The sequence below is a fragment of the Ptiloglossa arizonensis genome, chromosome 3 (genome assembly GCF_051014685.1).
Source record: "Ptiloglossa arizonensis isolate GNS036 chromosome 3, iyPtiAriz1_principal, whole genome shotgun sequence".
Taxonomy (NCBI): Eukaryota; Metazoa; Arthropoda; class Insecta; order Hymenoptera; family Colletidae; genus Ptiloglossa; species Ptiloglossa arizonensis.
Window position 1 is genome coordinate 7,984,613 of NC_135050.1, and position 26,854 is coordinate 8,011,466.

Genomic DNA, 26,854 nt, shown 5'->3' on the forward strand with positions numbered 1-26,854 from the left:
GTTTTCGATTCTGCGTAAATTCGTCGAAATTTAATATTGTTCGATGACGATACACGAAGAAGGTATCATTGCGCGGCACAGTTCGCGAACAAAGCGCAAAATTCGTCGACACCGGCTGAGAAATGCGTGCGTGCGAGAACAGAGATCGCGAGGTACAAGGACAAGATGGTGGACGCTTAAATAATTCATTGGTCGTCAAGCAGTGATTTGCATGGCGGCAAAGAAGCGTGCGAAATCGGCGAACGACGAGCCGGAGAACGAAGTACTCGACTGGATGAGAGAAAAATAGAATGTCGAAGATTGTCGCGGTGTAAATTTGTTCAACCCCTTCGCTACGGGATACTATGATGACAAAGTGTGAGATATACAAGAAGAACTTAAAGCAAGGACATTTTATTTAGGGGACACTTTCACGCGTTGAGCGGATACCAACACTGTGCATTCACTATACGGGATGTTACCGGACGAGTGGTATTATGGGGTAGATAATTATTCTACGTACGAAAATAAGTTGACGAAAAGGAATAACATTTTTCCGTTTGAAGTTTGGTTTATAAGGAAATCGAGTTTGAATGTGTATAAATATTATGTTGGTTGGAGAGTCGTTTCGTTTTCCAAAATGGAGAATGTATGATTTAATAAAATGTTTATACACTCTAAAAAAATCGTGTTTCATTTTCACCAAAATAAACGAAATAACTTTCCTAACAACCGAATAATATATTAGGTTTGTTATTATTAGTCATAGGGCAGATAGTTATTCTACGTACGAAAATAAGTTGAAGAAAAGGAATAACATTTTTCCGTTTGAAGCTTCGTTTACAAAATGGAGAATGTATGATTTAATCAAATGTTTATACACTGTAAAAAATCGTGTTTCATTTTCACCAAAATAAACGAAATGACTTGGATCCTAACAGCCCAATAATATATTAGGTTTGTTATTATTAGGTAATACTTAGCCATCGAGTTTGGAAATTTGTAGTTAATACATTTTTAATTATTATCGAGTAACCTTCGGTTGCCAAGTTTGAAAATTTGTAGACAATACATATTTATTAGATGAACGGACCAACAGTAAGAGTAGCCGGATACAGCCGAAGACAGAATGTAAATATTGTGGAGGACAACGAATACGAAAGTGTAAACGAAAATGGTCGTGCTACAATTTTCAAACTCGCTTTTTTTGTAGACGAATTTTCAAATGATAAAATGTTATTCCTTATTTCAACTTATTTTCGCATGTAGAATCACCATCTGCTTCATGATACCACTCATCTGGTAACACTCTGTATACTATGTACCGATCAAGGAAGATATATTATATCTTTTCTCGTAGATTGTACATAGCTGGAAGCTGGAAAGATTACCTCTGTATTAAGGGGTATTTGGACGATGAGTAATAATTTTCACTTATAGTGGATATTCGAATTATTATGAACACTTTGCAACTACTTACTATTTATACGAGGTTTGGTTTAAATTGGAATCGTAAAAGCTCTTAAGCTTTTTAATGTTTTTAAAATCTAAGTTTTTTAAATCTTACAGCTATTTTAAAGTTTTTACAATATAAAAATATATATGTATACATCAGTATTTGGTCACGCCCCACTTCGCTCCTATAATTGCCAAAACATTTTTTCTGTAGTTTCGGAATAAATAATAATTTAAATAAAAAAAAAACAAAGTAATGAATCACAAATATCAAGACACGTGTGCGAACGATTCACGGTAGCACGAAATGATAATTTGTTAAAAATAAACGGCTCTTGTAGTACATTAATTAAATAAATAGCCGTTACGTACACATGAAACTATAATCGAGGCTTGTATCTTTATTGTAAGAACGAAAGAAAGTATAAACTTCACCATTACACGTGATATGCCATCGAAAACATAAAAGACTATAAATTTTCCAGGAGTTCATAATAATTTGATCATCCATTGTATAATTAGTCGCAGATCATCGAAGGTCGAGTAAAAGGCTCGACCCAATTCAATTCTCAGTTTCCTTCAAAGGTCAACTTCTCAGTTTCGTACAGTACATTGTTGGCTTCCGTTGAATACAGAATACAGATTTTAATCGACCCCAAAATACAATGAAAATATCGAAGGACCGTTTGAACATTTTCTTTAACCATTGATATGTTAAAATCAAGGTATATAGAACACATATTCGTACGACCTTTTTTATTTATTTGAGGATTCGTATATGGTTTACGTAAATAGTTCTCATTCGTGCGAACGTGTGCACACGTGTTTATCGTGTGTGAGTGCACGTATGAGCGATTTAACTGCGATACAGATAAGTCGTTCGGAAATTTATATTGGTAAATTTTAATTGCACATATATATATATCGAATATTAGTTTAACATAAAAAATATCCCCAATTTTTGGTTAATACTCTGTGGATATGAACAACATACGGCGACTGTACCGAGCGTCTGTGGACGCCATTTGCAATGGACGGGTGAAGTTATTTCGAAGTTTCCAAAATATATCTATTTCGTGGATTGAAATGGGTCACCCCGTGTATGGAATACAGTTACGTCTACGTTCAGAGGACTGAGATCGCGCGCCATTGTTTTAAGCTTATCAGAGGCTGAAAATTATAACAGGATGTACCAGAAACGTCTGCTACCGCATGAAGCGCTTTTTGACCCAGAAAACAAGCTCGCGAGGCTGGTTTCCTTTTCCTGTTTAAGGAGCTTATCGCTGGGAACAATGACTTTTGGAAAAATTTTTTACGCGTGACTAATGCTCCGGATGTTTATCTCTGCGTAATTCATTTTTTTCGACTGTTAATACGATTTCTAGATATTATCGTAACAGCGATTTAAACGTCTTGTTTCAAAGATGAGAGACACGACTCTTCGAGAATCATTACGGTAAATTTGTAATTTCTCTGAGTTAATTGTATTAGAAGCGAATGTATAATGGAAACAAAAGGGGTGATCACGTAGATTACAATTTTCTAACGAACCTGCCCTTCTTGTTGTATAACGTGATCGATCGAAGCAATACAAAAATCCCTGTTAACTGTGTTTCTTGTTGTTGTTAATGGTTTGATTCAAAATTTCTTTTGTCCGAAATGTTTTGAGAAATTGGACTTACACTTTTTTAAAACAAATCAGCTGAATTGTATTTTATATAAGGATATACAACTGGTCAGAAAACTGTACGTACATCCTATGCAGTAACAGTATTGTAAAAAAGGTGAGTTTCGATAACTCCAAAGGTATTATATCGTTTTTCAATGAAAGTTAGAAGCATTCTGCGAAAATATACAAATCTAAAATTAACAAAATGAATGTAATATACATACAGATATCACAAGCAGAATTCTGAAAATAATGTCACAAAATAGTATTACAATAACATATATAATTGTACGAAAAATAACGAGAATATACATACAAATATCATACGTAGGAGTATCCTGTGAAAGTATTGTTAACAAACATCTAAAAATCATGTCACGACCTAAAAAGTCACAAGAATGTATAAATGTACAAATGATTACAAGAATTGCATATCACAGGCAAAAGCATTCTGAGAATAAAAATATAATCATAAAAATATAACATAAAAATCACAAAGATATATATGCATAAATATCACAGTTTCAAGAAACTGTGTATCATATAATCATAAAATTAAAAATATCAAAAAATCATAAAATACACATACAAATACATACAGGTATATTATTGTTTTAGAAACTCGTTTCTATTATTATACGAATATTTAAATGTCCTCTCATTGCAACCATAAACAGTCTACTACTACCGCTCTTATTTTGTCTCGACTTTTTGTACCATATTAAACAAGTATATTCAGACTTATACCACAGACTGTACACACCATCCAACCGTAAACAGATTTGTTTCAAGTTCATAAGTAGCAACGCTTTAGACGTCTTACGTATAATTTACCATCTACCAATCTCATAGTCAGAATAATATTTTTTTAGGATGTACCATAGATTTCAACCGCACCCTGGATGTTTACGTGCGAGTCGATGGTCTGGTGTGTACACGTACGTTTCAGGGGGTGTGCACCCCTGTAATTTAATATCGATCATCCCGTGGGCCCGAAACGGGGCTGCATCTTACCATTGGAATGTTTTCAACCCCGTCTCTAAACCGCGGCGCGGGTCACCCACTCGCTCGTCGCCACGAAAATAGAGTTTGTCGGACAAGTCTCGAGTGTGTTTGAAATTGGGGCTTGATACGGAGCTCGGTGATTTATTTGTCAGCTGAGCTCGTGCTTCAAGAGGACGGTCTCTGCTCTGAATTTTTGCGAATTCTTGGAAAACAGGATTGTTTGGCAGTTGGACTTTCGCGAAAGTTGCAGCGACTTATTTCTAACCAATGCGTTCGCATTTATCTATTCGTAGAAACGTGGACTCTATAAGAAAAATATATCTTCAACGTGAAGTCGTGTCATAAAAAATTCCAAGTCACGACATCTACCGATCTTGCGACAATTAAGTATAGATATTCGTATCATTTGTTACCTCCGTTTTACGATATTTAAAATAATTTAAAAATTGAACGTATATGTACACACGTGTCAGGAACTCTCGGGAGATTGAGAATTATGGCGACTGAAAGTCGTTATTGGTAGCGTTGAAAGGATGTGATTACCTAGCCACTAGGATTATTCTGATCTTTTCTGGAAGGAATTGTTATCTAGTGCTATCTTTGGATTAGTATAGACAAAAGAGAGAAAGATCGGTCGTGGAAGGACTTCCAACTCGTGTTGGATCAGACAGTTAAAACGAAACTTCGACCAGGATTGAACACAGGTCAACATCTATGATTATCTACTGTTGTCCTTTGGGTTACTATACTTTGGGAGGAGGAGAGGTCGGTTTTGGAAACACTTGGAAGTAGTATTGGGTCAAAAGAAAAAGAAGAAATATCAGAAATTTAAGCTGTGGTCGCCTAGGATTGTTATAGATGAGTGAATGAAAGTTCTTAGATCACCTAGAATTGCCCTAGGGTTAGTATCAGTCCAGACACAGGAAAAGATACTTTAGTGATGGTCAGAAAAGGTCAATTCCTGTGGTCATCAAAGCTAGATCTGAGATTGATATAGTCGAGAGAAAGATAGATCGATTCTGGAAGGAATTGAGACTACAGGAGTCAGACAGAGAATAATAAATTTCAGTGACGATTGAAATCTGACCAATAGTTAGTCCTATTCTCAGGTTAGCATAAATAGAAGAAAGAGAGATCAGTCTTCAAAGGAATTTCGACTCGTATTGGGTCAAATGGAGAAAGAAAAACTTGTGAGTGAAAATCGAAAATGGGGTTGGTATCTACTATCAGTACTTTAGTATTGTCACAGATTTAGCATAGATGGGAGAAAGAAAGATCAATTCCGGAAGAAACAATGAGTATTGATGCTAGACGTATTCAGAATCATTTTCATTGTCAGTGATGTCTACGACCGCAGAAAAATCACTCGACTCTATCCACGTGTTTCTCACTCGTGCCACCACATTCCCCTTTAACTCTTCGAGGCACAGTTGCTGAACATGTGAAACGTTACAAAATGACTGAAACTAAAAAAAATAGATCAATTAGATATCTAACTATCAGGTAGAATATTAACAGTCTTACCGTGCAACTTGTACGGAATTATTTGAATTTTTCACGACGAGTCGAATAATAATATCCCACCATACTGTTAAGTACGAGTACAAAAATATCCCACCATACGTTATCTGGATATTAAAAAGGGTAGGACATTTCTTTACCCACTATCCACCGAACGGTTGATCTCTATATTCCTTTCTCCCAATCTCTACAATTCTTTGGTTAAAAAGCCCAAGTTTTTTCAATCCCGAAGAAAAGAGCACTTCATGTATTCCGATCGACTGGATTCCAAGGGGAGGTACCCAGGAACGGCCCGCGTAGCCGAAGAAATGACTATACACAACGGTGCTGGACACACATTGTAGACGTCCAGGATGACAAGAAGTGCTTCATTGTCTGGCTCGGAGGACGCTTGACCTTCCGCAACGGTATCGAGCACCCCCAGCTGTTTTCCTTTCGGTTGATCGTACGTCAAGAACGAAAGGCTCGTCGCGGCCATATTGAAAAAGAAAAGAAGAAAACCTACTTACAAAACGAACCGACCCCTTCTCCACGGATATTAGATATTGTCCCTTGTCGCCCCACCATCGTCCGATGTCACTGAAATTCATCACTCGATCGTCCCGTTCTCGTTCAGATACAATGTTCGGGTGTGTGACACACATAACAGGTTGCTAGTGCAAGTTGCTAGTCACCCACACACGGTCACACCGCGCCGTACCACGGCCCGGTTGCCACCTCGTACGAGGTCGAGCGCCCTTTCGAAATTTGCCGATGGCCAAAGGAGGCCTCGAGGACTGCTTGGCTGACCTCGAATCCGAGATTCTTATCTTTGAACCGAAAGACGTCGTTTATCGAACGACAGTACTACTCACGGCCGTCCGCGGCCGGTTTTCAATAGACAGACTACTGAACACACCCTGCACAGGTTCGTATCTCGTGGCCCAGAAACCGATTCACAATGAAAATTCTCAAATATAAATATGCCGGCCGTGTTCAGGCGAGGCACAATCGACGGTGCCGGGAGATGGGAATCCGATCATCGGGAGAGAATCGAGGATATCGGGCAGAAATATCAGTTGAATAGCGCGCGTCTCTATTCCGTGAGTGTGGAACGGTTGTGACGAGTCTGAGGACCGTTTCGAATTCGGATGTATCTATTCTTACGCGTTTCTTGTACGAGAGGTCAATCGGAATCAATCAGAGATCACCCAGAGATCAGTACCAACGTAAAGATGGCTGATCGACCGAGCAGGATTCGTATGAATTAATCGAAAGTCGAAATTTTGTATCCGATGTCAACATCCTTTGATTTTGGAAGCTTTTCGTAACTCGTAGTAATTGAAAACTGTTTTCGATCCAACCGTGTCGAAGAAACATTTAATAGTAGAATATGTTTTATTGTGTATAGAAAATGATTTTGTAAATAGTTCGAAGCTTGGTAAATTTCTTAAGAATTTTGTAGTAGAATCTTTTTATAATGGTCTGAAAATTATTTCGTCAAAAAATTGTAAAAATGAGGGAAATTGAAATACAATACGTACTTCAATCGGGTACATATTGGACATTCTTTTTATCTAATTTGTATCATTGAAGTGTGACCAATTTTGAGTTGAAAAATTGAAATTGCAAAAATTTGAAAACCTAGACGGTGGGGAATAGTCAATTTATTGAATGGAACTCAAGTGATTTTAATTGAAGAGATAGCAACTTGGTGGAATAAAGATTGAGAAACTTTAATTTGGAAAATTCGAAATTGTAAAACTATAATTCGATGGAATGGTACTTTACTTGTAAAGACAGCAATCTGGAAAAAATTTAACAATAAAAGCCAAATTCAAGAAATTAGAACTCGAAGAATTCTTTTTCGGAGAACTTCACATTCAAAAACTATAACATTCTAAACTGACATTTACAGAATTTTAATCGAAATCATACCAACTTAAAGTATTATATTACACGCGGTTGAACTTAAACTGATCGAGTTGAAATTTTTATTTTAGTTCATTCAAAATCTAATAACTATAATTTGTTAAAGCAGAAACCTAAAAGATTTTATTCGAAATAAGGCACTCGAAAAATAAGAGAAAAAACTCTACGTTATAGTACTCGAATTTAAAGAATCTCAATCTAGAAAAGAGGAACTCGCAAAATGAAAATTTACGAAAATGCAATTTCGTAATATTCGAATCTGGGATTATAAAATTTGTTTGGCTCCAGCGTTTAAATAAATCGTGTTACTTTTTTAAATTAATTTTTTCACACGTTGGGTAATTGGTAAAGGAGAAAGTGTGAAACACAATATTTATCAAAAAATGAATATCGTATCACTCCATTCGGAGTGACGTTCTCGCAGATTGCCACGATATCCGGACGATTGAGTTATCGCGATAGTTTCGAGGAGTTCAGAGAAATAACTTGTCGATTAAATACACACCACTGGCGTCTAAATACTGTACACCGTTTGTCCGATTTTATCATAACCGTTTTTATGAAACGTATCGCGTCTTTATATCGATACACAATGAATCGAACTGATCGATTACGTTTCTTTTTGATGTCACAATGCCTCCAATGTATAAAGTGACATTACTGACACAATTTCCACACTTGACATCTATATCGAACGAATAAGTACAACAATAATGAAAACAATAAATACATAAAAGTAAACGAATTTTACTTTTTGAACAATTTTAATTACTCGTTTAAAATTCACTACTGAAATATTGACGTTTATAAAGCATACTTTTTTTCTTTTTGTAAAAAATTAATTTTTACAAAATTGTGAATGAATTTTTTTCCATTTAAAAAATTTGATTATCCAAAAATAGGATATTCGAAATAAGAAGCTCTAACGAATTTCAATTCGTTAAAATTTGTTTTCCAGAGGCGGTAGCTTAAATATGGATGAAGATGCTGTGAAGTAAATCGACATGATTTTCTTTATGCGCAGCTTATGAAGCTCACTTCCCGCTCGTTTGAAAGCTAATGAAACGAGTTGTGCAATGATATGAACCGTGCTAATCTTTAATATTCATCATGAAATCAAGTGAATTGACTCGACTGCGTACCCATCTTGTCGTTACTACGTGAAAACCATCACCAACCGTTCAATGCCTTCATAAATTAACGAAAAACAATTATATTCAAATTTTGACCGAGTGTGTTTGACTTATACTGTTCATTTTAAAAAATATTTTACTTCAAAGCGCAATGTTAGATCGTTTATTATTTCAACAAACATGTTGAAAATTTAACATTAAATTTGTACATATTTAAAAAAATCATTAAATTAAAAATTCGATGTTAGATCTGTATCTATTTAAAAAATATTGTTAAGTTCAATACCTACGTCAGATTTTTAAAATGTCTTCATCCTTTAGGAACCATCCTAAAAACCATGTAAACATTGTGCCAAATTTTCTATTAAAGTTTTGAAATATAATTCTAATCAAATAAATATTTCTTTGTAAATGTCGTCTCTAAATCCACAGACACTGTACCTACAGAATTATTAACAATTGATATTAAAACTAAAAATAAAATACAAACAGTAATACCAGAATTACAGTTACCTAAATAAGTTCAAAAAAGTGAATAATAATACTGCTAAATAAACAAAGATTTAACCTACTACAACAGTAAAACTGGATTGGTGTAGCTATAAGTGAGATCAGTTGCAAGTTAGAACAAGTTAGAATGTTAAACCTGAATTGCGCGAAGTTAGGGTAAGTTAGCTAGATTATGTCTGGGTTTACGTGAACAAAGTAGTTTAAATGAAAATTATGCGGGTCAACCCATAGTATCATCGATTGAGACTCCATGTTCGATATTATAATTCGAGTATTTATCTTTCTAATATTGTTTGATGGCTCTCAGAGAAATTCTAATCGAAAATCATGCGTAAATGGTTCTTTGACAGCGGAAACTATCCTTTAGAGAACAGGATAAATTGCACCATGGTTTGCCCCTGTTTGTTCAATGGAGCTTCACCCCGTTATATGTTACAGTCAGTATGGTAGGGCAATATGGTTCAATGGGCAATAAGTTCGTTCAATGCTTCCAACACATCGCGTGCCTGTATATACATGTACGCGTAATGATCATCTGATTAACGTGCACGATCCTTTTATAGCGAATAAACCAATAGGAACCAAAACGTGCAAGCAAATCGAAAGCTCTGAGTGGCCAATCATCGAGAGATCGTTTATTATGGCAAGAAATAATAATTACTTCTGAGATTAAAAGAAAACAATTTCAATTATTAGATAAACTAAACATTGGCAATGTTCTAACAACTCTGTAAAATAACAAAAATTTTAATCACGTGAAATTTGTGTTACTTGAAATTTTTTAAAAATTCAATGTACATCCTTAAACTTATTTTTATTAAGTTTTCCGTACAAAGACCATTTTGTTACGTAAAGTTTTAATATACATATATACTTTGATATTTTATTTTATAATTTTGAAGTTCTGTTTGTTTTGCAATATTAAGAAGGATTTAGAAAACCTTTGAAGATAAGTTAAGCAGGATCAGGTCTATCTGCAACCTAAGTCAAAACTGAGATCAAGTATAGATACATATATACATAAGTATACTCGACCATAGGAATAACCTAATTCAATTTTTTATTAAGCCTAATGCAAACTGTCAAAACTGAATTAGGTTATGTTTGAGTAAGGACAAGGTTAAATATATACGTGTTCCTCGTAGATACTCTGACCTAACCTAATTCAGTCTGAGTAATTTGATATTTTTTATTAAATCTATGTGCAGCCTAAAACTGAATTAGACTAGGTTCTAATATGGACGAGATATCTAACTTAATTTAAGTATGACTGATTCAAAAACTTGTATTGAATCTATGAGTGACATAAATCAATACTAAACTTAAAACTGAATTAAATTAAGTCTGAGTGCAAATGAAGTTATATCTAATCTCGCCCATACTCAAACTTAACCTAATTCAATTTTGAGATAGGCCACACATATACACAATACAAAGTGTATCTCGATATACTCTGAAACTTATCTTTGTAATTTTTAAGCTTACACGTAGATTTGAATATTTGAAACGATTCGTCGCTTAAAATTTTACTGACTGAAAAGCATTGGATATTCCCTTTCTATGTAGAATATGTAATTTCAATGTCTCCGTTTTTCAAAATGTTGATGAACTTCAGTACTTTAAAACGGCCGAACTTTCGCTCGGCACATACTATATAACTTTTTTCGCACTGAAAGATAAAATGATAGAAAAGAAAAGGTAACTAAAGAATTTGAAACCCTCCTGCTCATTCCCCTGAGTATACACTGAATAATGAAAAACTCTGAATCTTTTCGTAACTTCAAAGTTTAACTCTGGACTAGAACTGATTAAATTCATCTTTCAAACATCCTCCAGTCATGTAAAATTTTCCCAGATTGAAGAAAAATTCAATTTTCCTTACTGTGCACAGAGTGGTCTAAAAAAAAGGATCAATGACTCTAGGATCATATCGTATAAAGGATTTCATTAGACTTTCACGTAACTGCACACTACATAGTAATCTAAAAATTCCCACACCATTTGCGAGCAAGCAACTAACATTTCCTGTTTCAATTTTCATCTTCGGAGCAATAACGTGAAACAATTTAAAATAAAGTTCGAATTTAAATAAAGGTGCATATACGAATACGTAAAATAAAGTAAACTAAAAAAATTGTACAATTATCACTCGTATTATAAATGCAAATACAAAATCAAAATTAAAATGTAACGTAATCGATAAATTAAATAAGATACATAGATTTATACGAACTAAATAATAATTTTACCTCTGTGTTTCAATTTAAGTCAATACTGAATAGCGTAATTTCATTGAATATTTATTATTAATTATTATCTCCATTTATTTTCTCCTGTTACCGGTCTGCATCTGTATAAAATAAAAACGTATTAATATCGAGAAGTTTTCCTTGTTATCTCGAATCGATCAGATGGGGGACGCAAGGAGCTGGAGTTCCTCCATGAATGCCCACGTGATGTGTGAAATGTAACGTGTATTTAGGTACGTGTACGTGTACAGGCGATATCCAAGCGCAATCACGATTACCCTACGCAACTTCGTTCCTCAACCGCGTCAGTGTCGAGCAATTTCCTTAACTCACGTACAATACCACTTCGAGAGTTCGACAAAGGCTCGCGTCACGGCGTCTGAAGGGGGAAAAAAAAATGCATCTTGCAGCGCTAACGAGTGCCGGAGAGAATACCAGCTAAAACCGCGCGAGACGCCCCATCGCGTCTCGTTTCGTTTCTATTCATCCTGATCTCGTTCTCGAGCAACAATTTCCCGCGATTCTTTCGACGTTAATTGTCCGCGGTTCCAGCACTCCTCGCCGCGTTTGCTTTTCCTCTCTCACTGTGTGCAATTTTTTTCCAGGGAATTGCTTCAACGTCGGTGAAAGTAACGTATCGTGTAGTTATTAAAATATTTAAATTGACCAAGTATTCCGTGCACATATTTATTTTAGATCGTTTACGTTCTTCGACGTTTATGAAAAATGTTCTTGTAGCTATCCAGTGGCGGATAACGATTTAAAACGCCTCGAAGTCTTGATTACAGTGTTTAAATTCTTCCTCTTTGTAGCTCAGTGAACGCGATTGCAGGACACTTATTGTAAATTGGAAAACGTTTATTAAGATAAAAATCATTCTTTTTTAACGAGCAGAATGACGAGAGATCCGAGAAGGGGTGATTATTTGAAAAAGGCAGTTTAGTGAAGTATCGTATGTTCTACACCTATTTATTACTGTTGAGACTATTCGAATAGTTTAATATTCAAACATTGTACAGGTATTCGCATGCTACCAATAAACACCAAATATTATTATTCGAATACATTACCTGAATATCTGACTATTCGAATAGTATTATTTGAATATTAAACGGAAATAAAGTTTGAAAAAGAACGACGAATTTGAAGAACATGATTCATAGTCCACACCTTACCATTTAAACTCTACGAATATCTAGGTATTTGATTAATGCACAAAGTATTTGAATATTCTAGTTTTCGAATAGTAACAGTGTAGACAAGTATTCGAATTATATTCACCGAACATTTGAATCACTAATGAACCTAAACTCAATTATGATTCAATTCGATATCATCGACACTGTAGGGATTAAAAACCTAGACTCAATAACGAGCCAATTAAGGACTCATGGCACTCCGATGGATATTCCAGATCCCCTGGAGGTGTAACTGATCACTCTAGACCTAGTAGAGATTCAACTTGTGAACCTAGTCTGAGTAGTGACTTGACTAGGAACCTATGACACTTCAGTGATTAGAGATTATAGGGATGCATGGTACCTTAACGGTGCAATTGAACATTCCCATTACAATAGAGATTTCACTAGGTACCACCCATACCACCCTAATCATCCAAGTACAGACGCCAGATCCACTAAAGGTGCAACTAAAACTCACAGATAACTAGTTAATACGCTTTCTCAAGTGCCATCTGATAAACCTAGATAAATTAGTGATCCAACTCGATTCTCGTTCAACTACTGAACAAAAAATACTTCACGTCGACACGATTCTATCGATCAGGCAGATTGTGTCGGAAGATCGATAAATGAATTTAAGCAGCCACTTCTTTTCTATCACACGGAAACTCTCTACAGTCTTGTGAAACATCGTAACCGTAAAGTTCGCGTAAACGGAGGTTTACTATTTTCCACGATGCTCGTGCAGGATTCAAATGTAGCCCGTGTCGGTTTTCTATTCGCGATACGCTTGATTTCATCGCTAATAAAGAGCGCCGTGCAGCCGCGGAGAGAACGAGAAAAAGAGAGGGAGGGACGCGCGTACCAGGGGTGGGCTGGAAGGTAGACTCGAGAGTCGAGAGCTTTTATACGTGGCTCAAAAAGACCATCCCGCCTATCCGCGCACGGCCGGTCGAGCACACCGCGAGCAATTTAAAGGCGACAGGCGCGAAAGACACTCTTGGCGGCGTTTCATGCCCGCAATTTCTATTGTCGCCGCGCCACTGTCAACAGCCCGGCTTAACGCATTCAACGTTGAACGGATTCCGTTTGTTTTCCCGCCATCTAGGCGAGTCTGAAACGTATCAGGTCATCCATCGTAAGTAACATGGTTTTTCCAAGAACTGTACGATGAAGCAACCTCGCTCAAAGCGCTGTTCATTGATGTGTTTCGAGTCTCTGTTGAGAAATTTTCATCGGGCCGAATCCTTCGAATCGGTTCAGAATTTTCAACTCGAAGTTCAACGATCAACGAGTTTTTCACTTGACTAATGCGGGACTCGCGCTGGTAAAATAGAAGATATCGATGAAAGGAAGTTAGGGGAGGGTTCTAACGGTCTACTGACGTATGTGCACTGTCCAAGTGGACAGAGATCAGAAAGAGAGTTATGGAAGCTGCACGTGGTATACAGCTACTTGTTCGAATGAAGCTGTCCAGGAGCTTCTTGAGCACTTCGAGGAGTAGAGATTTGTAAACCGTGCACGCTTTTACAGACGGAAGATTGAAAGATCTGGCCCGTGAATCCTACAAACAGTATCGTGTATCGAAGCTAGTGCAACGCAGGTTCTTCATCCTTGGACTCGAATCCCACAAGTGTCCCCTAGTGAAATCACTGGTGAATCTGGGTACACCAATTGGATCTTCACTTGGTCTAGGTTCACTAGTTGCACCTTTGGTGGATCTAGATTCATTAGTTGCAGCTATAGCGGATTTAGTATCGCTGATCATAATTGTGTCACGGAGCAAGTTAAACTACTATTGGATCTCAATTTACTAGTTATACCTCTACTTGGTCTAGATACACCAATTGTACCTCAAATCGATCAGAGAATCTCTAACCACACAGATGCATTATTGAGCCTGATTTTTAGACCACCAGTTGGTATAGGTTCACCAATAGCGCTTTTAATAGGTTTAGGTTTACCAATTGGATCTCTAATGGATTCAAAGTCCCTAACAACTAGAGCGTCATGAATGCTTAGTCGGATTACTTGAATCCCAGGTTTATTGGTTGGACCTTTTCTAGTAGATCTCGGATACCTAGTTGTAACTGCAGTGTTCAAGGGTATTGAGTCGACTATCTTTTAACAATAATTATAGGCAGTCTCGTATCTTCATTTGCCTAAGAAATGTCTGTTGTGAAAGCAATATGGAGACAGTGTCATCGACATTTAAAAAGAATCTTGTTTTCCAATATAGCCTTCCAATTTTATACAAAGCTTTTCAACGCAATTTAAATACATTTACCATCGGGTACACCTGTTCTCATCGACGCTGTAATTATTTCTTGAAATATTTTACTCGCGCACAAAACACTCTCGGCGAATTATACACGTTGAAACGAAATAATACTAACGATCATAATGTCGAGTTAGTCGCGAGGGGCGCGAAGATCGAAAGGTGGATTCACAAGTCGCCTCGCAGTGCTCGATCGCCGGGATTCCACGTCGAAGTAAAGCGGGAAACATTGTTTTTCTTTCTCTGTTCACGAGGGTTGCGTCGACACTCGCATTACGAGCCACTTAAGCGACGCTTAACGAGAAGCCTCTATGTCGCTCAGCCTTTGTTGCTCGGTGCTTTACTTCCTTCGAATTGGTGCAATCGTACAAGTGTTTTTAGATATAACTCGACGAAGTTTTCAGCCTCTTTCTCATCGCTGAGAATCGAACAATTCTCGGTGTCTGAAGGCATCGGTGAATAATTAACCCTCTGCGATCGTATTGAATTTGGACATGGGTGTAAACTGGTCGGAATTAATTTCCCTTGAAAAAGCAGCGATACGTAACATTTAAGATTACGAAGGATAAACAAGATTTATTAATTCTTTTCTGAACTTTAAATACATGTTCATACAAAAGTGTGTTTTAATGACTTCCTGTACAATGTCGGAACATTTGTAAGTTCCTCGATACTATTTTTCAATTATTGTACACGTATTTTTCTTGACGCTACGATATCGCTGTCGTGTAAATTCTATTTTGATATTTAATTCTTCTTAATATCGATAAATGATCTGTGTAATTTTTTTCATATCGCATAATCTCACAGCAGGATCATCGGTGAATCGTAGTCGTACATATGAACGATCTTCATCGACGTATTTTATTCGATTAGTCAGTTAATGGACATTTAATTATCAATTTTCGTAAGTACTACATATACATTTGTAAGTTCCTCGATACTATTTTTCAATTATTGTACACGTATTTTTCTTGACGCTACGATATCGCTGTCGTGTAAATTCTATTTTGCGCTAGTTCAATCTATGAACGCAAGAAAAAGATCAGAAGTAAACTAATCACTCCGATGAAATATTGGGGAGTGTCAAAGGTCAAGGGATGATCAATCGATATGCAGCACTTTGTTATGCAGTTCTGTATAAAGCTGGCTACACAGTGCTCAGAGTCTGCACATTGTACAGGAAACGTTTGCCATATTGTCCTGAAGTTCTCTCGCGTTTATGAAAAGAGTAGCCGATTATTGCTAAACCTGTCGACTCCCTTAATCCAGCTTTTCTCGTGCAAGGAATTAAAAACTCACAATTACCGGAATTACTATTCTTGGCGGAAATCGATTCAATCTGCATATGAGGATTTGTCGTCTAATAATGGCTGTAAGAACAATACGATAGAACCACTATTATCCAAACTCGTAAAGTGATATTTGAAATTAACTGATTTCTAATACGAACAAAGTAGGACTGACTGAGACCATTCGAATTTAATATTAGAAAATTGAATAGGTATTTGCAGCGAATGAACTTCGAATTATTTGAGTATTCGAATATTTCGTACTCAAATATATTCGAGTATTTTCGTATCGTTATTCGAATATCATTATTAAAATAAAATGGGAATAATGATTAAAATGGAACGATGAACATCAAAAATGTATAATTTACATCACACTGTTCAAATATTACAATGTCCAGATGCCTAAGTCAGTGCACAAGATATTCAAATAGTCAAATCTACAAAACACTCAAGTACATATTCGAATAGTCGAGTCTGCGAATACTATTCGAATAGCATTCGAATACTATTCGTATTATATTCGTCGAATATTTTAATCACCATAGTGTTCGATTATTTAAATCCAGAAAAATTCAACCAAAAAATTTTCCAAAATTTCTGCAAATTGTAACAAACATTTTACATTTATTCTTATTTCCCTGTAGAAATATTGAGATCCTTTCTTCTGTCAATTGGTTACAATTGGTCAACCAAATGTTCTATACTATACTTCCTACGTTAACTAATTTCAACATTCTTCCCATTTGCAACCAACTAACCGAAAGATGGAAAAATTTCGACGATTTTCACTAACGTGGAAGAATCTCTTTTTAAAAAGATTCAACCACGGTGGAGTTTGAAACTGTCTACTTGAGAAATCACTGTCTACGTGATTCGAGAATCAGAATTAATTGTTTCAAGAAAGTTTCTTAATTTCTTCAACGGGGGGGAAAAAAAAATACGTAATAACATTTCCTTTCTTTTTTAAGAGTAATTATAGCCCCGACGACAGAACGTACACGCCTCGTCCCAACGATAGATACCGCTTTCCATCGGAAACTTCCGGTTCAGGAAGCTCTGCCCGGAGTAAGCAAGCGGAATCGGTGCCACGTTTAATCACCGGGATTTCATTAGTTGCGCGAAGGAGACTCGTGATTCGATTCGATTCGAGAAACGAACGGACACCGTGGCCACGCGGAATCGATACCGAACGCTTGATTTCTGCGAGAATCTTGCATGTGTGTATTGCGTTAAATAAACGGCTATCTCAGCCCCACCGCGTCTTACACGTGCGAAAGAGTACAGTATTTGCGTGGCAAACATTTGGACGAAACTTGCAAGAAACATCCACCGCGTGGTGTACGACACCAATTTCGATGAAACTTTGCAGGTTTGCAGAGTGGTAGAAAAATAATGGACGCTAACTTTTTTCAGCTGCCGATACTGAAGCTCAAGGGGTGAGACCACCCTCCAAAGTTTCACCTCTCTAATAACATCTTGGAAACTATTGGAGATGCAGAGAAGTTTTTTAAATAAGTTCTTTACGGGTTTTTGGCGGCAAATAGGATGACGTGTCGGTAAAAATAATCAATGTTCGTACAACGTATAGATACAGGATACGTGTGACGGGTAACTCGTATTATTGAAATAGAAAATCGGCGTTCAGTATGAAACGATCGATTCGTGAACCTGTTCGCTGAGTGCTTTTTATTCAGTTTTCATCTTGCGAGAAGTTTTTGTATTGTGTGAACGGGGCTATTTCTCGTCGAATACATCGATAATTGACCAAGTTTTGATACTTGGGCAAATTTCGGTAATTGAAGGAATCTGGATACTTCCAGCAACCTCGAAAGTTGCGCAAAAATCAGCCCCGTTTATCTGCAAGTATCGTATCAAGTTTGTATCGGACCGTTTCTAACTTGAAAGAGTTCAACTTAAATTATTGCATTGCGTGAACAAATTACAAACCCATTTAAAATCGCTTCCACGGATGTGCATACTTTGGAATACAATTGAGCGCTGTTACTGTCAATATTTCAAATACTATTATCGCTCAAAGTAACGTTCCCTTTGTTCAAAAATTGATCGCATTCGCGTATACGCGCGAAACAGAGTACATAGAAAAAGATATCATTGCGTATATTTTTCAGCCGTTCTTTTATTTCAAAATCGCGACGGTATAACAATTAAATTTTTCCATTGTCGGTGCACGTCTGTTTGGGTAAAAATATTGAATTCGCGCGTCCCCTCGGGACTCGACTAAATTCGCGTTGATCTACCCTCCAATTGTTTCCAAGTTGTACATATCGTTATTTCTAAAAGTGCACTGTCACATCATAAACACGATTCTGGGACCACTTCGAATCCACAACGAATTCAAACTCCCGGGAGTTTAAACGTTTCTACTGAAACACACTACGTGTACCGATCCGTCCATCGCGTCAGATTGTTCCAAAAAATATTTCCCAACCCCGAGGGGTTAGCTTTAACTGCGATCGGGAGTAGCTGCCCTCGGCCGAAAATGGCGCGAATCTCGCCCCGCGGTGCCAACTCTCACCATCGAGACACTTTGTCCTCGTGTTTTCCGTATCGCCACAAAGGGGTTAATCATCATCAGACCGCGATAGAGGGTAGGAGTGGGTCTTGCGTTCATCCTCGAGAAAAAGCGCAAGGTGCTGGGGGTCGCCTCGGGGCTGTCGTTGGATATCTCTTTCCTCGCCCGGTATAAAAGGGAACTGTTCACCTATACACACGCTTCCGCATAAACGAAGGCTCAACGGGCGCTTTAGAGTGCACGAAACTGCAAAACGAACAAGCCTATTGTTTCGCTCGGTGCTCGACTATTTGACGCTTCTTTCACCCCCCACCCCTCCTTTTTTTTTATCCTCATCTTTCTCTTGTCTTTCCTTTTCTCTTCTTTTTTTTTTTTTCTGTTTCAGATACCGCCGATCCCGACCGTCGCTTTGTGAACGATTCTGCCGGATCGCGTCCACGTGACAAAGCAAACCACGGGAACAATGGATCCTCGGGGCTTATTTGAGAAGTTATTGGGTGATTTTTGGGAACGATATGCACCAGTGGTATCGTTCCCAATCAAAGAATTCTTCGATCGTTTGCAGTCGGAACTCCCCTCGCGGATAGCGGCCACCCTTATCGCTCATCGATCGCTCGTACTTGTTAGCGGGGATTGAGACCACTTTGGAGTGGATTAAATGTAGAATAATTTTTTTTTTGGGTAAGTGGAAAATTTAATGCGTTGATAACGGTATGCTTCGAAATTCTGGGTTCGTTGAATGTTTCGGGACAACGATCGAACGAGATCTGGTATTACGGATTAATCGTTCGATAACGGAACCTGGAATATGTCTCGATGGTTCGTGACAATAACGTCTTTGGAGTTTTGGATACGGTAATTTCCGCTTTCAAGTGGTCACATTGAGATCACCGGTTCGTTTGAAAGCGAGGTGGAGATTTTTACTTCGAGATTAGACCCAGATTCGCGCGTACCATGTGACGAAGAAAGTGAGTAGGGTACACAGAGTAAACGATGTGTGTTAACTACTAACGTGAAATGAAAACTTTTATCGTTTTCATCGTTTGCTTACGCGAGTGTTACCAATGAATCGGTGAGGTTTCCCGATGAGAATGAGCTGAAACACTATTTCGTTCCAGCTACTTTTAATTGTGTGTAATCTAGGGAGAAGGATCAGTTCTGAAAAGAAGAGCGGCTCGTATTGAATCAGCCGTTTTAATCAGCCTTTGTGAAAGGAACAAATAAGCAGAGATTACTCGACACTGTTCGTATTGTACTTACTCATGATACTAGATTCCTCTTATCTCAAAACTGATTTTTCTTTCTCACAAAACTGCACGTAATTAAAAACAGCTCGGAGATAATCGTATTTGAACTCATTTTTATCACGAAAACCTCATAACTCCATCGATAATATTCCCATGAAAATATAATAACATTCGATTCAAGATATTATTTTTCTTTGTCAAGTGTCAATAAAGAGAACATTATGCGTGACTATCAGACTTGTTCTAATACAGTCTACAACACCGAGATGAAGTAATGACATGGTTCCATTTAGAGAAGATGACCTTGGTTTGGTGAAAAAACAATGTATATTTTTTTAATCTGCATTATCTGCAGATTACTAGTGACTAAAAACCGATTGATTTCATCTATTGAAAACTATGAACGCTATGTAAGCTTATATTTTAAAGATACTACGAATAATTTTTCGATTATCAATAAGGTTTCATTCAATCGATAAATATCGGTTTTGCGCTCCTCTTGAAACAAACTTACCTTCACGAGAGATCGAATCGTTCATGAACAACGTTAAAATAAAATACAACAAATCATAATAACTATAGTGATAATCATAATGATAAATACAGCATATTACAGTGTAAGTATCGCTTCTCTTGGCGCATGCAAATACGATAAAAGAGAAATTCAATAATGAATACAATAATGTGCCTCCTACGAGATATGTCGTATTCTAGACGCTTGAATGCACTATGTATACAGTGTGAACGTTTTACAATATGCATATATATATATATATACAGGTTACCTCGGTCAAATAGGATTACCTAAATATCTGTCTTATTTCTTGCTGTATGAAAAAAAAACTTCCCACGACAAAATTGCACTATTTCTAGAACTACGTGTAACCATAAAAAGAATTTTTTGTCTCAATGTCATTTTTTTATAAATTTTCAAAATCATAAAAACACAAATTTATTCTTGAGAATATCGTAGCAAAATATTTCAACTTTTCTGAACATTCACGTGAAAAATATTAAATATAATTAGATGGAATGTTTAGTGGCCACTGGATTGGTCAACTTGTTCTCCTAACATTACCCCATTAGATTATTATCGATCGGATAAACTAAAACATAGAATTTATCATGAGAAATTCACAATACCGGACGATACGAAGTAAAGAATTGTAGCTGCATCATCAACAATAATATCGCAGAAATTGGTTAATGTGCAAGAAGCATTAATTAAAAGATTTCAAGTATACATCAAAATCAACGATCACCATTTTGGGCACTGTAGTCTTAAGAATTGCAAATGGAGTCTAAAGTATTATACCTTATCGCTTTCAATAACAGCTACCATTTACGTACAGATGTGAACGAATAATTCAATCTGCCGTGTAAATGTTTAAAAAAGTTGAAACATCGTCCGAAGTAAACAATTTGATAACAAATGCTAGAAATGGTACGGTCGTTAAGATCGTTAAATTTGTTTTTGTACGATTTGTAAGGATAGGGGGAAACATATAGGGTGTCGTTGAAAAAAATATCGATGAGCTTGAAATATCGTAAAAAAAATGACCTTGAGAACAAATCCTTTCCGTGGTTACACGAAATGATGAAACTTTGTCCTGAGATGTTTCCTCGTGCAACAATATGTAAGACAGGTATTCAGGTGATCCTGTTTAAGTGAAACACTCGGTATGTATATGTATATATACACATATATATATATACACACACATGTGTAATACAATACAAAATAGTGAACATGAAAAAATCGATGAGCATGAAAAGAGAGAAAGTTGATGGCATGCGAGATACATCAGAAGGCCGTGAGTAGATCTCACAGCTAAAAATTGAAATATTATACTTCTAAAGAAAAGTAGATAACAGAGACAGTACGAGAGTAATGGTGAGAGTAAACATGTAGGAATAAAAATAAATAAATGATACCGACTGGCTAAACAGACCGTACAAGTATAATAGACATATTAATCAGTAAAAAACAGTAAGAAGAGAAAAATCCAAGCAGAAAGAATAAACGTGAAGGGGAAAAATTCAGAAAAAAGAGTCAATGTACCCTATTGCTCATAGTCTGCGACGCTGATCGGCCGGAAGCCCCGACAATTCTCCGATTCCTACCAACACAACAACAGAATGATCAGTGACTTTCCTCATTTTCACGGACGCAGTGCGATTAGAAGTGATATCATTAGGTCCCGTGACACGATTCAGAACGCAGCTCGTCGTGGAGCTAATATCATTCGCCCGAAATAATATCTTTTGTTGCCGGACACCATTTTGTACGAGATAAATGATTTAAAAACAGAATTGCTCTCTTTGATTGCAATAGACTTATCCACTTTGATCTTCAGAGACATAATTGTCACGAAACTAAAAAAGCTAACAATTCGCTGACGAAATGATATATTTACCTAATTTAATTGGTTAAATCGAGCTTCTCTATCGTAGACTGTTGTCTCTCAACGAGACGGTAAATTATAAATAGCCTTTTCGAAGTAATAAACTTTTTGATTGACAAAAGGTAATAATACAGTTCAGGAGGATTCAGGTCCGATGACCTAATGTGTGTCATCGAGAACAATTTTTTGAGTAACCTCCAAACAGTTTTACCAGTCACTCAATTCCAGTAGAAAGTTATTAACCAGAAAAGTTTGAAAATTACAGTAGTTATTTTCGGTAATTGTTCGTTACGGGTCGTCATTTTTAACAACTTTTCCCTATACGGAAGAGCTTTGCCTGCACCCGCACCCCAAAATAATCTAAGTCCAACCTGACCTAACCTAATCCACCTACTAAGTTAAATTAGATTAGCTTGGGGTTGAATTATTTTGGAATGGGGGTGGAGGTAAAGCCAGTGTCAAACTTTCAAACAAATTGTAATTTACTATTATATTCACTCAATAAATAGGAATATTACTTAAAATAAATGCCATATTTAAAAAATAATCTAACCTGATCCATCTATTAAGTTAAATTAAATTAGCTTGGGGTTGAATTGTTTTGAAATGGGGGTGGAGGTAAAGCCAGTGTCAAACTTTCAAACTTAAAATAAATGCCATATTTTAAAAATATTTTTTAACCTACAATGAGCAACAACTGAAACCTCTTGGAGATTACTCAGGAGAGTGTGCTTGAAGACATGTGTCCAGATCCAGGACACCGGAGCTGAATTCCCTAAACTATATAATTACTTGGCTGTCGATGAAACGAGCACATCAACTATAAGAAGTCTTTACAGAACAAACTTTACTCATAAAAAATTATAGTAATTCTCGCTTACAAGTGACAAAATCGGAATTGCCAGTTCGCTTGAAAACGGTGTAATAGGGATTTCTATTTTGAGCCGAAGCCAATAAGAATCGCGTACTGTTTCAGGAAGAATACGAGCGGGATACACAGAAAATGAACGGTATGTCAACTAATAATAGAAAACAAACATTTTTCTATTTCTCATCATGATTTCATCAGAGCATTACCAATGCTTTGGCGAAATTTTCTCCGTGGAAATGAGCCCAACCACGATCTCGTTCAGACCATTTTTATTTATAAGCAATCAAAAAATTTTTAAACTATTTTAAAGAGGGAGGAAGGTCGGACTTGGTAGAAATTACGATTAATATTGAATCGAGCGTTTTATTCAGCCTTTGTAAGGCCCGAGACTGAGCAAAAATTACCCAACGATGTTCGTACATTTTATTTACTCGTGATACTACATCCCCTTAATCAAAGACTGATCTTTCCTCCCATAAAATACATATAATTAAAAATAATCCAACCAAGTTCTCGTCTCGATTCATTTCCATCGGTAGACATCACCGATCCGTTCGTAATACTTTCAAGAAGATACAACTTTCGAGAAAATTGCACTTTTGTTACTTAAAATTCGACGCCACTTCCGTATCTCCTCTTACGCGATCATCGACCGCGTGCATCGATAGGATTCCATCGTTCGGATCCAGTGTAAAAATTGTCACTTGTAAGCGAGTATCACATGCACGATAAATACATTCTACCGAAATTAGCCAATCTCGTCGCACGAACGCGACGAACCGTGTAACGCTCGCGTACAGCTGACGATTAAAGTCGAATGATCCCCTAGCGTAGACGATAAACCATCAGGATCACCTCGAGTGCTCCCAGGACGTTGAAACAGTCACAACGATCCGCGAACAAAGTTTCTAAACGCCGCCAGACGTCACGGCGGGACATTTCGCTGCATAATAAATAGACTAGATATCTCGCGACCACGTGCTTCATCTCAACCCGGACCGTTCGCCAGTTCGGCCCCGGCATGTGGGTTAGGAACGCAATATTAAAGATTGTAGAGTCCTCGAGGGCTGCTAGCTGCGAACCTCGACAGAGATTGCTGAGATATGAACCATTCCAGCACTTCTCCCGGCGATGGTCCGCTTGGTTTTCAGGCCCACTCGAAAAACGCCTTTGGCTGCCTCTATTTAGGCGACAAGGCCTGCCCGCTGCCAAAGAGAGTGAGAGATCTGGGTCGGCGATTCCGATCGGATGGGATCGCCACCCTCGTACAATTAGCGAAATTGTTGGGACGATCCTTGTTTAAAACACGTTCGCGACAGCATGATCCACCGGTTGGTCAGACTGCGACTTGTTTGGTATTCACACGTCTCTGACGGTCGATTTTTATTGTCGATCGTAATCTACCACCGCATGAAACGGATAGCTTTACAGATTTTTCTGTCGTTTTTGGGATTCCGGCGAGAGGTGGTTGTAAGAGGAATAAGAAGAAATTGAAAATATTCATTTATACGAGAAATAATTTAACTATCTATTATTTTTGCTGTAACGAAACCTGTGCAGGTTGGTGATAAGCTGCGCAGCACTTTCTTCTTTGCACTTTTTTCCAGCGATTCTAGATTTTCGCGCAAAGTGCCTTTGGTTCTTCAGAGATACTGGAGTTACTAATAAATTCTACCGAATGATTCGTTAAAAGATTGCAACGCTCACTAATTTCGCAAATTTGAAAATATAAGATGAATTCACGTTTGAATCGAATGCGACTGAAAATTAAATACGTCACGAATATAGTTTTTTTCGATTTAATTTTCAGTTGAAATCAAAGTATGATATATCGATTGGGGATGAGGTATGAGGGGCTCTGGAAAATCCACAGGGTTATCTACTTCGTCCAAGCGAGCCACGCTTGGGAAAGTTTCAGGCGCTCCTGTTTACTGTAATTCCCGCCTTCAAGTGAGAAAATAAGAACCACCGGTTCACTTGAAAGCGGGGCAGGTAACGAGTTTCATCTCGACCTAAGATCCAGACTCGTGTGTACCGTCGAATATTTTCTGTCCGAAGCATTATCAATAAATTGGCAAGGTTTTTCCGATAAAAATGAGTAAACACGACCTCATTTCGTCTATTTTTAATTGCACGTTATTCGAATGGATGCTGAAAATCCATTAACTACTATAGGGAGGAAAGAGAAATCAATTATGGAAGGAATCGCGATTCCTATTAGGTCAGACGTTTTCCTCAGCTTTCGTAATGTCCGAGATAAATAAAAAATGACTTGATACCTTTCACATTCTTCTTACTCGTGAGTACCACGTTTTTCTTAACTCAAGATTGATATTTTTATCACGCTACGATAAGTATATTTGAAAATAATCTGTAATCAAATGCGTAAACTCATTTTCGTTGTGGATAACCTTACTAATTCGATGTTAACACTGCCATGAAAGTGTAACGAGAAAAATACAGTTGGGCATTCTATAAGGAATGATCTTGTAACGAATGAATACTGTAAAAAACAGTTTTTTTCATTAAATCAAACCGACTAGAACGAACGAATATGCGCTAAAGAAGCAGGAAGCTTTCTGAGACAACAATGTGAATGAATGCTAAAAAAAAATTCACGATAGTCCAAAAGAAGACCTTAAAACATTATCTTCCTACTGGCACAGACTAGCTGACATTATGAAAGAACGTCATACAGATATTGTCACTGCTAAAATGGGTCTCGATTATTCCAATGATACTTTGATAGCCTATTTCTCGAAAGTTAAAAATTCCAGACTGAAACAGACATCTTTGAACTTGTTTTTCAAACAATCTCCAACAGATGAACCTGTCACAGTTATTCTCTAAGAGAATAATTTCTCTTCATAATTTTTTTTATAAATTTACACACTTGCAGCGTACATTACGTACAATCTGCAATGTATAAAACTTAAGTGTAATAAGTATAATACATTAAGTATAATAAATTAATACGTATATTTGTACATTCTTATATTTTGTACCCATTTCGTACTGAGGATGTATCTACTATCTTTAAATACGTATACGTACATGTGTACGTGCTCACACGCATACAGATATATCTATCAATGTATTCTACAACGAACAAGGTATTGGAACGAATTTGGTTCGTTATAGGATACGTGGATACTCCACTCTACAAATAAATTGTAATTTCCACTAGTAAATGAAATTCGACTCAAATGCTAGACGAAGAGCTGTTTCGCGATCTCCTGTCTATAAGTATAGACAGTAAGTATATGATTTCGTTACTCGAATGCGGGGTAAACATTTTCACTTGAAAGCGGGAATCACTGTACAACGTGCATACATCTGTTACTCGATTTCTCGAGCTGTGTCATTCAGCGAGGAATGTAGGAAATCATGCACCGGTTTGCACTTATTAATAAACCTGATCGTATTCATCTCGTCGAACCCCATCTGTCCATATTCGAATAATTCAACATTGAATATATGCCAAACGATGGAACGACTAGTTGATAGTTGAAATCTCACTAATCCATTGTGGGTTCTTGTTAGAACGGGCCGAAAAACGCGTCTCCTCTGCCCCGGCCTTCGAGCAGGAAATTCTGATCGGAGGTTGAAAGG

General features: G+C 37.0%; 1 long non-coding RNA gene across 1 annotated transcript in view; it reads left to right on the forward strand.

The window, feature by feature from the left end:
- Positions 1–19,153, forward strand: part of LOC143144337 (uncharacterized) — a 74,923-nt gene extending 55,770 nt beyond the window's left edge. The window contains exon 4 of the long non-coding RNA XR_012991401.1: positions 19,105–19,153. This is a non-coding gene — a long non-coding RNA (uncharacterized LOC143144337). The remainder of the gene's footprint in view (positions 1–19,104) is intronic.
- The last annotated feature ends 7,701 nt before the right edge of the window (positions 19,154–26,854 follow it).